General features: G+C 46.4%; 1 pseudogene across 1 annotated transcript in view; it reads right to left on the reverse strand.

The window, feature by feature from the left end:
• Positions 1-45: 45 nt before the first annotated feature.
• The window catches only part of LOC310790463, a 17,418-nt pseudogene continuing 2,463 nt past the window's right edge, over positions 46-15,000 (reverse strand). Inside the window, exons 3-5 of the transcript in view lie at positions 10,472-10,639; positions 8,795-8,904; positions 46-174 (exon numbers count right to left, since the gene is read on the reverse strand). The product of the transcript in view is annotated as an uncharacterized misc_RNA (transcript). The remainder of the gene's footprint in view (positions 175-8,794; positions 8,905-10,471; positions 10,640-15,000) is intronic.

Consider the following 15,000-nt stretch of genomic DNA (forward strand, 5'->3'; position numbering starts at 1 on the left):
GAGATCTGGTGATCTGACGGGGTTCTAGCAGTAGTAATAGTAGTGTTAGTGTATATGTGTGTAAGTGTGTATATGTGTGTGTGTATATGTGTGTGTGTATATATGTGTGTGTGTGTGTGTGTGTGTGTGTGTGTGTGTGTGTGTGTGTGTGTGTGTGTGTGTGTGTGTGTTTGTGTGTGTTTAGTGTCAGGGCATGTGTCATCAAAAGTTTAAACATTTATCATTTCAAAACGGTTTCACGTATCTAAATGAATTCCATAACTTTAGGTCAGGTAAGTCCAGAGATGCCACAGAAAAAGTTTGGGCTCATTCAGGCAAATGGCCTGGGAGGAGATAGCAAAAATAGGTTATTGAGAAAGTCCAAGATGGCGGAAAATCTAGCAGACTTAAATGGGCGTGGTCTATATGGATAGATGCGTATTGATCCAGGGAATCCAGCAGATGTGGAATTTTGATTCTACGCCTCACGGTTCAGCAGTTATGGGCCAATACGTGAAATGGTCTGTTATTGCGCCACCATCTGGTCAATATGGGTCACTTTTTGTCTCTGAGTAGTGGGGCACATTTCCAACCTATGTGCAAAGTCTGGCTACTGTACCCCTTACGGTTTTTGACGTGCATACTGTTTTAGCGGAGAATAATAAAAATAAAAATAATAAATATAGCCGCAAGCGGCGATGCGGGGTCCAAGCTTCCGGTGACTTGGGGGGGTATATGTCAGATAGTGCACATTTATTCAGACTTGGTATGTGCACAAGTGTAGTAGTGGGAGTGGTAGCAGTAGTAGCAGCAGAAGTACTAAGAATAGTAGTAGTAGTAGTAGCAGCAGCAGCAGTAGTAGTGGTGGTTGGCTGTTATAGCGCCACCATCTGGTAGATTGGTGTAATTTTTTCCTCTGAGTAGTGGGTGATGTCGGGGCGTATGGTTTCTGAGATCCACACACTTTTAGGGCAGGAAAAGAACAAAAGCAAATACACACAAGTTTAGATATTTATCATTTCAAAACGGTTTCACGTATCCAAAATCCTTTAATAACTTTAGGTCGGGGTAGTCCATAGATAACCCAGAAAAAGTTTTGTGTGATTTGGCCAAACAGTCTAGGAGGAGCTCGCAAAAGTAGGTTTTTGATCAAATTCAAAATGGCGGAAAATCTAGGCACACGCAAATGGGCGTGGCGTATATGGATAGATGCATATTGATCCAAGGAATCCAGGATAAGTGAAACTTTGAGTATAGGACACACGGTTCAGAAGATATGGACCATAAGGCGAAATGGTCTGTTATAGCGCCACCATCTGGTGGATTGGTGTACTTTTTTTTTCTCAGAGTAGGGGGTGACCTCTTGAACCTATGTGGAAAGTTTAGGTGATGTGGACGGTATGGTTTCTGAGATCCACACACTTTTAGGGCAGAAAAAGAAGAAAAACAAATAGACAATATAGCCGCAAGCGGCGATGACGGGGTCCAAGCAAGGTCAGTAAGGATGTAGTGGTCAGTAAAGGGTGATGGGGTCAGTCAGGGTGTTGTGGTCACATAAGTACTTGTGACTTGAAGTAGTACTTGGATAGAAAGCAGTTTTTGTGTACAATTTCCCTTTAAGTATCTGGACAGAAAGTGGCATTTGGGTAGAACATACTGTAAATACGACAAGTACTTCTATGGCTCTGCAGATACATATAAGATGGTCTACAAATTTAAACACAACAGTCTGGATAGCTCACTTGGTAAAACTCATGACTTATGCTAACTAAAGACCATTGCGGCTCAAAGTTCAAACCCCACGTGGGATGAACAACTATCAACTTCAGACAGGTAAGTCAGTAACAGTAATTAAAACCCCACATGTTGCCTCCTTATTTTGCGGTGTTTCATGAACCTTTTCAATATCTTGGAAATGTTAGCTCGAGATGGCTGCGTTCAAGAACGTGTTTTGCAACAGGAGAGGTTAGTTCTTGTCTCATGATGGAGCTTTTGTGTTCTGAAATCAGAATTTTCAGTTGTCATTGTGTCTTTCCCACACACACATCAAACCATAGGGCGTAGTGGCATCCACTAGAGAAGGTTGATGGGTTTTATCCCTGAAATTGCTTTTGGTGACTATAGCCAGCACCCTGCATGGCAGCTTGTTATGCAGTCCATTTACCATTAAGGACATTTTTGTATTACACACATAATGCACCACTTTCCATTAAAAGTCTGCCCTGAATGGAGGTGTTTGAACTAATTGGTGTGGGTTGTGCTGTTACAATGAGCACATGAGTGACAAGGATAATTCAGATTGAATTCTCTTTTTGGACCTTTCCCATCTGAAGACACAGTAATGTATTGGAATGTTTTTCCTCTCATATATCTGAAAGAAGGCTCCCAGCAAACACAATTACATCATGATGATGTTCTGATATCATCTTTCAGTGACGTCCAGGACTAGGTCAAATCACAGCCGATTTGGGGATCATTTAGACATCTACACAGGAATGTCAAGATGACGTCAAAATACGACGTTACCATGAATAGGCATATTCAGTTATTCTGCTATGTACACAGTGTGTATTCAGCAGCTTTATACATAATTATATCCAGATTAACCTTTATTCTACATTTTCAAAAAATAAAAAAGTTACCTGGCTGTGGTTTGAACCCAGGACCTCCAGCTTTGGTGTCTGCTACTTTACCCCTAGACCATCCTTCCACAGCAATGACAAGGCACGGATGTAACCTTATTATGGCATAAACTTGTTTTTATTAAAACGTGGGTGTCAAGTCTTTGTGGATCGGGCATTACTGTGTGACATCTAAACCAACTATGTATTATGCTACAGCAGATGCAGAACTCCAAAACACATTAACCCCACCCAAAATGCTACATTCCAACTTCCAGTAGTAGTAGTAGTAGTAGTAGTAGTAGTAGTAGTAGTAGTAGTAATAATAGTAGCAGAAGTAGTAATAGTAGTAGTAGTAGTGTTGGTAGTAGTGGGAGTGGTAGCAGTAGTAGCAGCAGTAGTTGTAATTGACCGGTTAATGAGTTGTGGGCAATTTAGTGTTGGCGTGTGTTTCATTAAAAGTTTCGAGATTTATCATTTCAAAACGGTTTCACGTATCCAAAATCCTTTAATAACTTTAGGTCGGGGTAGTCTATAGATGACCCAGAAAAAGTTTCGTGTGATTTGGCCAAACGGTCTAAGAGGAGCTCGCAAAAGTAGGTTTTTGATCAAATTCAAAATGGCGGAAAATCAACCACACAGAAATGGGCGTGGCCTAGTGGGTTAGATACATGATGCTCCAGGGAAACCAGTAGATGTGGAATTTTGATTCTACAGCTCGCAGTTCAGAAGTTATGGACCGACAAACGTGAAATTGGCTGTTATAGCGCCACCGTCTGGTGGATTGGTGTAATTTTTTTACTCTGAGTAGTGGGTGATGTCGTGAACCTGTGTGGAAAGTTTGGGTGATGGGGGGTGTATGGTTTCTGAGATCCACACACTTTTAGGGTAGGAAAAGAACAAAAGCAAATATACAAAAGTTTAGACATTTATCATTTCAAAACGGTTTCACGTATCCAAAATCCTTTAATAACTTTAGGTCGGGGTAGTCCATAGAAGTCCCAGAAAAATCCCCTTGTGATTTGGCCAAACGGTCTAGGAGGAGTTCGCAAAAGTAGGTTTTTGATAAAATTCAAAATGGCGGAAAATCTAGGCACACGCAAATGGGCGGGGCCTATATGGATAGATGCGTATTGATCCAAGGAATCCCTGAGAAGTGAAATTTTGAGTATAGGACACACGGTTCAGAAGATATGGACCATAACGCGAAATGGTCTGTTATAGCGCCACCATCTGGCCGATATGGGTAATTTTTTGTTTCTGAGTAGTGAGGCACATTTACAATCTATGTGCCCAGTCTGGCTACGCTGAGCATTACAGTTTCTGCTGTACATACAGTTTTACCGGAGAAGAAGAAAAAAAATAATAATCGGAACAGATACAATAGGGATCCACGCACTTCGTGCTTGGACCCCTAATAAACGGAACAGAGACAATAGGGATCCACGCACTTCGTGCTTGGACCCCTAATAATAAACGGAACAGATACAATAGGGATCCACGCACTTCGTGCTTGGACCCCTAATAATAAACGGAACAGATACAATAGGGATCCACGCACTTCGTGCTTGGACCCCTAATAAACGGAACAGATACAATAGGGATCCACGCACTTCGTGCTTGGACCCCTAAAAATAATAAACGGAACAGATACAATAGGGATCCACGCACTTCGTGCTTGGACCCCTAATAACAACAACAATAATAAATATAGCCGCAAGCGGCGATGCGGGGTCCAAGCTTCTGGTGACTTGGGGGTTATATGTCAGATAATATAGACACTGAATTGCACATTTAGTCAGAGTTGATAGGTGCACAAGTGTACCAAGTTTGCAAGTAATATGTAGTAAGTAGCAGTGGTGGTTGGAAGCCAAATGGTGGCTGTCAAAGAGGCTTATTAAGCAATGGACTTTTTCTAGGCAAACTGTCATAATTTCAAATCCTAGCTTCCTGATAAGCTTAGATGTGTTAGCCATGAGTGGACAGCTTACTGAGGTGTTGCTTTTGTGGTGTTCCGAGTCCATTGGATGAAGATAGTGTGCTGCTTCTACTGTACACTTCTGATCATGGTTATAGATGTGCTCAGTGAGGAAAGGATTAAACAAACTGTTCCTGAATGGTGATCTAAGTAATTGGTTGTCACAATGAAAAGCCAATGCTTTTGTAGTAGTGGTGGTAGTCATAAATCTGGTCTGCATAAGCACAAGGCCAGAATTTGAACCATTTGTCTTGAAATTAATGTAAAATCCTAACTATTACTAGATACTCCACATGGTACATTCATAGTGTCTCTGTATAGATATAACAAGATTAATATTCAGGTTGTGTAAATCACCCTTTAAGTCAAACTGTTAGTGGCTTAGTAGGTTATCAGTTAACAAGTTACTTGTCTGTTATTCAGATGTTTTAAAAGGGTAAGCTTGGGCACAGTGGACATCTAAAAGTTGGCAATAAAAGTGTAAGCTCAAGGTTGACTAAAGGAGTTAGGATATAATGCATAAAAAACTGGGACAAAAGACAGCAAAGGAGGCAGATATATGATTCAAACAATAAGTTATTATTGCAAATAATAGTTTTTATGAAATGAAAAACTTAAAATATATCAATCCATTTTGTCCTTGTGTGGGGCTGAGTCGGGGTTTCTGGACTGTGTGGAGGGACTGTTGAGTCTTGGAGTCAAGTCTGAGTCAGGGCTATGATTTGTCTATTATGTCAACTCAGATGTGATTGAGCATGAGGATAGCTTCTTCCATTTCATCTGTAGTCATTTGAGTTGGTGATTTTGTAAGCAGTGGTGTGATAAGTGCGAGTGGGATGGTGTATGATGTTTCCTGGTTATTGATGGACAGAGAGAATTGGATATGTGTTTTGCGGTTTCTGTTTTATGGCGTTGATTGCATTTGTGACATTTGTATGTGAGTCAAAGTTTACAGTAGTGATAGGTGCCAAAAACAGAAGTACTTGTTTGTGACGGTGGCAGAAGAGACTTCACCATAGATGCTTTGAGTGGTGGGTGGTGGTGGTTCTGTGTATGATTCAAGTGCAGTGGTGGGTGTTGATGTTGTGGTTGGGGTGGTTGTCAGATATGTATTGGTTTGTATGCATGTATGGATAGGTTGGTCAGGTGGTACCAGTCGTCAATGTCAGGTTTACAGTACCCCCACACAGCTAGGTCAATGGTTCCAGTTGCATCACTGAGGAGGAAGGTTGTTGTATTCATGGTGGTGCCGGCTCAGGTTGTTGCTTCAGTTGTGGGTTTTACCAGTTTGATTACTTTGCAAGTGATGTTGATCTGTGGAAGAGCATGGCATAAACAGACAAATTAGTCATAGGAAGTAGTATGTTTAGCTTTTATAACTTCACATTGACATGACACTATTTGCATATAGGTTGACTTTAGAAAATCTGGAGTATGTAATTCAAATTCAAAGATTCAAGGCCAAGGTTCAGTAGGTGGCATTTTGTTTTTGCATGATATTGTATGTTTTATCTAATGTCACTACTGTGGCATAGGGTGCAAAAAAAGATAGTAGACTTACTTTTTCGAAGTGGCGTCCTTCATTCAGAATGGTGGTGGTTGCATGTGAATAGCCACCCAGGGAGTGATGGATTATGGGAATATGAGTCCGAGTCTCCAAGCCCTGAGTCAATTAGGTGGCTCACACGTGTGTGTGTGTGTGTGTGTGTGTGTGTGTGTGTGTGTGTGGGAATGGGGGGGGGGGGTGTCACAGCAGGTGGCATTAAAAGTTTAGACATTACAAGTACTGCATAGTACCACACTTCAAATAAACCAAACTATACCTTTCACAAATCAACTCAATAAGTGTCAAACTAAATGAATGCCTGCGAAACTGTTTTCGGATGTGTGAGATGTGCAAAATAAATCAGCATTGTTTTTCGGTGGAGTGTCCCTTTAAGGCCAAAACTCTTAACATCTTACTTGGCTTTAATTAAACACACAAGATAGGAATACATTTCAAATTTTTATACCCATAGCTCCACCCATCTTCCCAGGGGGGGGGGGATGCAAACACACAAACAATAACTCACCAATTCAGCTTCAGAGTTTAGATTCAACAGGGCACCATTGGCACGGTGGATATCTACAGATCAGTAAAGGCGCAACCAATCACTTCAAGTTCAAACATTAACATTAACATGGTACATTCATGTCCACATTTTTAGTAGCGTTTTAAACATAAATTTAACATTTTTAACTTTGTGTTATTCTTTCGTAATTTATACTTTTAACTTATGCTTTTAACTTATTAAACTAAAACACAATATGAATTCAAAGATGCAAACACAAAAATGAAATCAGTGCTGCAATACAATGGTTCCTTCCAATTGAAGCAATTTAACAAATAAATTAAGCAGCATTGCATCAAACATTTAAGCAGCATTTTAAAACAACAGGAATGTAAACATATTCACCGACCATTGGCGTCTTTGAAATTAAACTCTGAGTAGAGCTTGGTGCTTCTGGTTGCTGTCTGTTTGAATGTATGACTGAGAGAATGTATTCCTTTTCAGGTGTTCTCAATCTGGTAATGAGCGGCCATTTTGCTGCTGCATCTTGGGAAGTGTAGTTTTTTGTGAGAGTAATCCCATTCCCTGGCTCATCTCTTGCACCAGGGGCTGTCTGTGTGTGTGTGTGTGTGTGTGTGTGTGTGTGTGTGTGTGTGTGTGTTTTGTGTGTGTGTGTGTGTGTGTGTGTGTGTGTGTGTGTGTGTGTGGGGGGGGGGGGGGGTGCAAACACACAAACAATAACTCACCAATTCAGCTTCAGAGTTTAGATTCAACAGGTTTCTGTCAAGTATTGGCAAGTTCAAGTTCAAACATTATAGATTGAATTGATTGTAAGATGTTAAAACCAGCTCCACAAACCTGCATTTCTGCTTTCTCCAGCAGTCACCTTCATCTCAGTGATTCAGGGCACCTGCTGCAGCTATCAACAGAGCTCTACCACACAGCCCACTCTGATTGGCTGATAGGGGTGTCAGTCACATTGCATTACTACATGTTTCTGCCCACTTTAATGTTTACATGGTAACCATTGGTGACCTGGATTACAGTTGCACTTCTGTGGGTCAGATCCTAACTTCCTGGGATTCAAGACGAAACCTAGCGGGAAGCTGGACAGTCGTTCCCCTGGCTTTGGCATGTGGTCTGACTGGCCTGACCTGAATGACTTATGTGGCTGCTGTGAAGTTGCCCTGGAGTGGGCAGGGCCTAACTCAGAGGCAGTGAATGTCTCTGAAGAGGTTATATCTGACCCCAGTTTATCTGTGGTTTCATTGTGGTCAGTCAGGGCGTTGTGGTCAGTCAGGGCGTTGTGGTCAGTCAGGGCGTGGTGGTCAGTCAGGGCATGGTGGTCAGTCAGGGCATGGTGGTCAGTCAGGGTGTGGTGGTCAGTCAGGGTGTGGTGGTCAGTCAGGGCGTGGTGTTCAGTCAGGGCATGGTGGTCAGTATGGGCGTGGTGATCAGTATGGGTGTGGTGGTCAGTATGGACGTTGTGGTCAGTATGGACATTGTGGTCAGTATGGGCGTTGTGGTCAGTATGGGCGTTGTGGTCAGTATGGGCGTTGTGGTCAGCTATGGCGTTGTGGTCAGTTAGGGTGTGGTGGTCAGTCAGGGCGTTGTGGTCAGTCAGGGCGTGGTGGTCAGTCAGGGCATGGTGGTCAGTATGGGCATGGTGGTCAGTATTGTGGTCAGTATGGGCGTTGTATCTACATATATACATATATATACACACATATATATATATACACACACACACACACACACACACACACACACATATATATATATACATTATATATATATATATATATATATATATATATATATATATATATATATATGTTTGTGACATTGTGTGTGTGTGTGTGTGTGTGTGTGTGTGTGTGTGTGTGTGTGTGTATATATATATATATATCCTCATCCTGGGCAACAATATGTTTTTGAGAAAATACAAGATGGTTTTTGCATGATATTGTATGTTTTACATTGATATTGATATTGTATGTTTGTTTGTTTGTTTGTTTGTTTGTGTGTGTGTGTCTGTGTGTGTGTGTGTGTGTGTGTGTGTGCATGTGTGTGTGCATGTGTGCGTGCGTATGTGTGTATGACACCTGTGTGTGGAGTGAAGCACTCTGGGAGATGAAGTACAGCCGTGGTGGCCATTTTAGTATATGTGTGTGTGTGTGTGTGTCTGTGTGTGTGTGTGTGTGTGTGTGTGTGTGTGTGTCTGTGTGTGTGTGTGTTTGTTTGTGTGTGTGTGTGTGTGTGTGTGTGTGTGTGTGTTTGTGTGTGTTTAGTGTCAGGGCATGTGTCATCAAAAGTTTAAACATTTATCATTTCAAAACGGTTTCACGTATCTAAATGAATTCCATAACTTTAGGTCAGGTAAGTCCAGAGATTGCACAGAAGAAGTTTAGGCTCATTCAGGCAAATGGCCTGGGAGGAGATAGCAAAAATAGGTTATTGACAAAGTCCAAGATGGCGGAAAATCTAGCAGACTTAAATGGGCGTGGTCTATATGGATAGATGCGTATTGATCCAGGGAATCCAGCAGATGTGGAATTTTGATTCTACGCCTCACGGTTCAGCAGTTATGGGCCAATACGTGAAATGGTCTGTTATAGCGCCACCATCTGGTCAATATGGGTAATTTTTTGTCTCTGAGTAGTGGGGCACATTTCCAACCTATGTGCAAAGTCTGGCTACTGTACCCCTTACGGTTTTTGCCGTGCATACTGTTTTAGCGGAGAATAAAAATAAAAATAAATATAGCCGCAAGCGGCGATGCGGGGTCCAAGCTTCCGGTGACTTGGGGGGTATATGTCAGATAGTGCACATTTATTCAGACTTGGTATGTGCACAAGTAAACAAAGTTTGGTTGAGATCCGGTGACCTGACGGTTTCCAAGCAGTACTAGTAGTAGTAGTAGTAGCAGTAGTAGTAATAGTAGTAGTAGTAGTGTTGGTAGTAGTGGGAGTGGTAGCAGTAGTAGCAGTAGTAGCAGCAGAAGTACTAAGAATAGTAGTAGTAGTAGCAGCAGCAGCAGTAGTAGTGGTGGTTGGCTGTTATAGCGCCACCATCTGGTGGATTGGTGTAATTTTTTCCTCTGAGTAGTGGGTGATGTCTTGAAACTATGTGGAAAGGTGGGTTATGTGGGGCGTATGGTTTCTGAGATCCACACACTTTTAGGGCAGGAAAAGAACAAAAGCAAATACACACAAGTTTAGACATTTATCATTTCAAAACGGTTTCACGTATCCAAAATCCTTTAATAACTTTGGGTCGGGGTAGTCCATAGATAACCCAGAAAAAGTTTTGTGTGATTTGGCCAAACAGTCTAGGAGGAGCTCGCAAAAGTAGTTTTTTGATTAAATTCAAAATGGCGGAAAACTAGGCACACGCAAATGGGCGTGGCCTATGTGGATAGATGCATATTGATCCAAGGAATCCAGGATAAGTGAAATTTTGAGTATAGGACACACGGTTCAGAAGATATGGACCATAAGGCGAAATGGTCTGTTATAGCGCCACCATCTGGTGGATTGGTTGATTTTTTTTTCTCCGAGTAGGGGGTGACCTCTTGAACCTATGTGGAAAGTTTAGGTGATGTGGAGGGTATGGTTTCTGAGATCCACACACTTTTAGGGCAGAAAAAGAAGAAAAACAAATAGACAATATAGCCGCAAGCGGCGATGCGGGGTCCAAGCTTCCGGTGACTTGGGGGGTGTATGTCAGATAATATAGACACTGAATTGCACAGAGTTGGTATGTGCACAAGTCCACAAAGTTTGGTTGAGATCTGGTGATCTGACGGGGTTCTAGCAGTAGTAATAGTAGTGTTAGTGTATATGTGTGTAAGTGTGTATATGTGTGTGTGTATATGTGTGTGTGTATATATGTGTGTGTGTGTGTGTGTGTGTGTGTGTGTGTGTGTGTTTGAATGTGTGTGTGTGTGTGTGTGTGTGTGTGTGTGTGTGTGTGTGTGTGTATATATATATATGTGTGTGTGTGTGTGTCTGTGTGTGTGTCTGTCTGTGTGTGTCTGTGTATATATTGTGGAGTCTCGTCAGCCTACCCCCTGACAGGTGAGAGCAGGAGGACAGCCAGCCACCACAGTGACGTCAGAGCAGGGGGATCCCAACAGAAACGCTGTCTGGGACGCGTCATCACTGATAGGTACTTCCCCAATTATGTCCTGAATCAGTGGGACCGCTAGCAGCCGGGCGCTGTTAGGAACAGAGCGCCCGGCTGGAACAGATCCCCAATCAGTGGCCCTAGAAAAACAGACGCCGCTCTGAAGCTCACTGTGTGGCCGGGTTTCCTCCAGGTGGAAGCGCTCCTTGCTGTCGGGCGGTAAGTCAGATTTCCACTCCTCTCCCTAAACATTCTCGTGTCATAAAATGATGTTGCCTGACAGACCCTCTCTCCTCTCGTCCACAGGCACGTTACGGGAGCCCTTAAACGAGGAACGGAGCCCTGGCTACGTGGTGGGGAGCAAACCCCCTCACTGGCCCCAGGCTAACCCAGCCTACTTTAGTTATATATATTTCATGGACATACCCCGATAAGGGAAGAGTTTTCATTTGGGTGAATAAAACAACGCTTCGGCGTTTAAAACTGTTTTATGTGTCTTGGATTGAATCAGAGTTGCCACAAGTGGTGGAGAATGCAGGCACTCTGATTCAACGCCAACCGCACGCACCATGGAGCAAGCACAGGCTCTGGTGGCCCTAATCCAAAGCCAAACTGACCTACAGCAGGCAGTACACGAACTGATAAAAAAAATAGAGAAAGACGGCTCGACTTCCCGGGCTCCAGGAGATGTCCTCACTAAGCAGACCCCCGACGATGATATCGAGGCATACATGGAGCTCTTCGAAAGAACGGCGGTGCGAGAGGGATGGCCCGCAGCCCACTGGGGAGGCATCATCGCGCCCTTCCTCACGGGCCAGGCACAGAGGGTTTGCCGGGACATGTCCATGGGAGAGGCCCGCGACTTTGTGAAGCTGCGCACCGCCATCCTCGCCAGTTACGGCTACAGCCTTCCTGCTCGCGCACAAAGGTACCATGGCTGGAGGTACACCCCGGACCAACCGCCCCGCTCCCAAGTCGCCGATTTGCTGAGGCTCACCCAGAGTTGGCTCACCTCCACCGGGGAGCCCCCGTGGATAGAACGCCTCGTAATAGACAGATGTATCCGCTCCTTGCCGCCCGACGCCCGAAAATATGCTGCCCAGGTGAGCCCCTCATCGCTGAACGCATTGGTGGCCTTGCTAGAGAACCACCAAGTCAGCGCCGACATGATGCGCCACACGCAGAACGAGCCCCTCCGAAAGCCCGCCATAGCCGACAGACCCAGCCGAGACAGCCGACGCCGGCCACCGCCGCTACAGCCCCCGACCCAGAGGGACCCTCGTGCCCAGGCCGACCGAGTGAGTCGGCAGCTGAGGAGGTGCTATGTCTGCGGACAAGAGGACCACCTCTCCTGGTCCTGCCCCGACCGGGATGTGTCGATGCCTTCCGCCGCCGGAGACGAACCACGGCCCTCCCTACACACCGGAGGAGGCCCTCGCCAGCAGGCGACACTGCCGGTCCGGGTGGGCCGCATCGACACCCACGCCCTCCTAGACTCCGGTAGTGTGGTGACGCTCGTGCGGGCTGACCTCGTGGAGGTCCTCACTACAGAGACCATGCCGGTGACGTGCGTCCACGGGGACGTGAAGAGCTATCCGGTCAGTTATATACGGGTCCAGACCCCGAAAGGCGACGTAAAAGTAGCCGCCGGCGTGGTGCCCAACCTCCCGGTCCCGCTCCTGATAGGCACCGACTGCCCCCTATTCAGCCGGTACTGGAGTCACGGTCGTCGGCCGGAGAAGCCCCGACGAGAGAACCCGAGGGGAAAAAGGATGGCCCGGCCGCGCCTGGCCTGCCCAGCCTTCCGGCCGGGATCAGACGGACCGCAGTCCGAAACATCACCCGCGGAAGACGGTCCAACCCGGCCAGCCGAGTCGGACACGCCTCCTCTCGACGAGGACCCTTTCGCGGAGTTTCCGCTCCCGGACGACCCTGGACCTCCGGGCCGCGGAGAGTTTGCCTCGGCCCAGTGGGCCGATCCGAATTTGGAAGCCGGCCGCCGCGCCGTCGCTGGCATCGATGGCCAGCACTGTTCCGGGGTGAGACAAAACTTTCCACAGTTTATTGTTAAACATGGGTTGTTGTATCGAGTCGCCAAAACTCCGGGGGGGGATTTAATAGAACAATTGTTAGTACCAAAAACATACGTATCCAGAGTGTTGTATTTGGCCCACACTCACCAACTGGGGGCCCACTTAGGGGTCCAAAAAACGTATGATAGAGTGCTACGCAGATTCTATTGGCCCGGCATAAAGAAAGCCATTGAACTGTTCTGTCGTTGTTGTGGCGAGTGCCAGAAAACGGCACCCCGGCCAATGTACCGGAACCCACTGATTCCACTGCCAATCATCGAGGTCCCGTTCTCCAGGCTGGCCATGGATATCGTGGGGCCTCTCCCGAAGTCCAGCCGAGGACACCGATACATACTGGTAATAGTGGATTATGCTACTCGTTACCCTGAGGCAATACCTTTACGCACCGCTAATGCCAAAAATGTCGCTCGAGAACTGTTCCTGCTATTTAGCAGAGTGGGAATAGCGGAGCAGGTACTCACAGACCAAGGGTCCTGTTTTATGTCCAGAGTAATGACGGCGTTATACAAATGGCTGAAAATCACCCGTATCAGAACTTCTGTTTATCACCCCCAGACCGATGGACTTGTCGAGAGATTCAACCAAACCCTGAAAAAGATGCTAAAAAAGCTGATTGACGTGGACGGAAAAGATTGGGACCAACTCCTCCCATACGTGCTGTTCGCCATACGGGAGGTGCCACAGGCCTCCACCGGATACTCACCGTTCGAACTCCTCTACGGCCGAAACCCCCGTGGCCTACTCGACCTGGCCAAGGAGGCCTGGGAAAGCCAGCCCTCCCCCCTCCGGAATGTTATCGAACATGTGGAGCGGCTCCAGGAGAGAGCCAAAAAGGTCTGGCCACTGGTACGGAGTCACATGGAGGAAGCCCAGGCAGCCCAGGCGCGCACCTATAACAGGGGAGCCAAACCCCGGCAGTTCCAGGTAGGAGAGAAGGTCCTGGTGCTGGTGCCCAGCCATGACTGCAAATTCCTGGCAAAATGGCAGGGACCATTTGAAGTAACCGAGAAGGTCGGGCCAGTGAATTACCGGGTCTGTCAGCCGGGGAGGAGGAAAGGCCACCAGATATACCACATAAACATTCTGAAGCCATGGCACGACGCCGAGAGACCCGGCCCCCTAGCCCTCCTCACCCTCGCACAACCCAGGCCACCGCAGACGATCCCCGTGGACATCGGACAGGACCTGGGGCCAGAGCAACTACAAGATCTCAAGGAACTCCTAGGAAGGAGTCATGATGTTTTCTCCGAGCTGCCAGGACGGACACACGCTATCCAACACGACATTGAGACGACGCCGGGAAAAGTGGTGCGACAGCGGCCCTACCGCATCCCCGAGGCCCGGAGAGAAGCCATCCGGGGCGAAGTGAAGAAAATGCTCGAGTTGGGCGTAATAGAAGAGTCCCACAGCCCCTGGTCCAGCCCCATTGTCATTGTGCCGAAGCCAGACGGGACGCTTCGGTTTTGCAATGATTTTAGAAAACTGAATGAAATATCCACTTTTGACGCATACCCGATGCCAAGGGTAGATGAATTAATCGAGCGGCTGGGGCCCGCTCGATTCGTGAGCACCCTGGACCTCACCAAAGGCTATTGGCAGGTACCCCTAACCAGACGGGCGAGAGCCAAAACCGCATTCGCGACCCCCGACGGCCTATTTCAATACCGCGTCCTCCCCTTTGGAGTACACGGCGCCCCGGCCACATTTCAGCGACTGATGGACAGAGTCCTCCGGCCCCATCGCGCTTATGCGGCGGCATATCTAGACGATATCGTCATACACAGCAGCAGCTGGGAGCAGCACATGACACAGCTGGAAGCGGTGCTGGGAGCCCTCCGCCGAGCCGGACTCACCGCCAACGCCAAGAAATGTAAATTGGCATGGACAGAGACAAACTACCTGGGATACACCATAGGCCGGGGGTGCGTAAAACCCCAAATAACCAAAGTGGAGAGGATACAAAATTGGCCCCAGCCCAGGACGAAAAAACAAGTAAAATCCTTCCTGGGCCTGATTGCATATTATTTAAAATTTGTAAAAAATTTTGCCACCATAGCAGCCCCGTTGTATGACTTAACGCGCCAGAAGCTGCCCCACCATGTCAAATGGACGGAGGAAACAAACGCCGCATTCTGTGCCCTAAAGGAGGC

The sequence above is a fragment of the Poromitra crassiceps genome (genome assembly GCF_964638095.1).
Source record: "Poromitra crassiceps genome assembly, chromosome: 1".
In the NCBI taxonomy this organism is placed as follows: Eukaryota; Metazoa; Chordata; class Actinopteri; order Beryciformes; family Melamphaidae; genus Poromitra; species Poromitra crassiceps.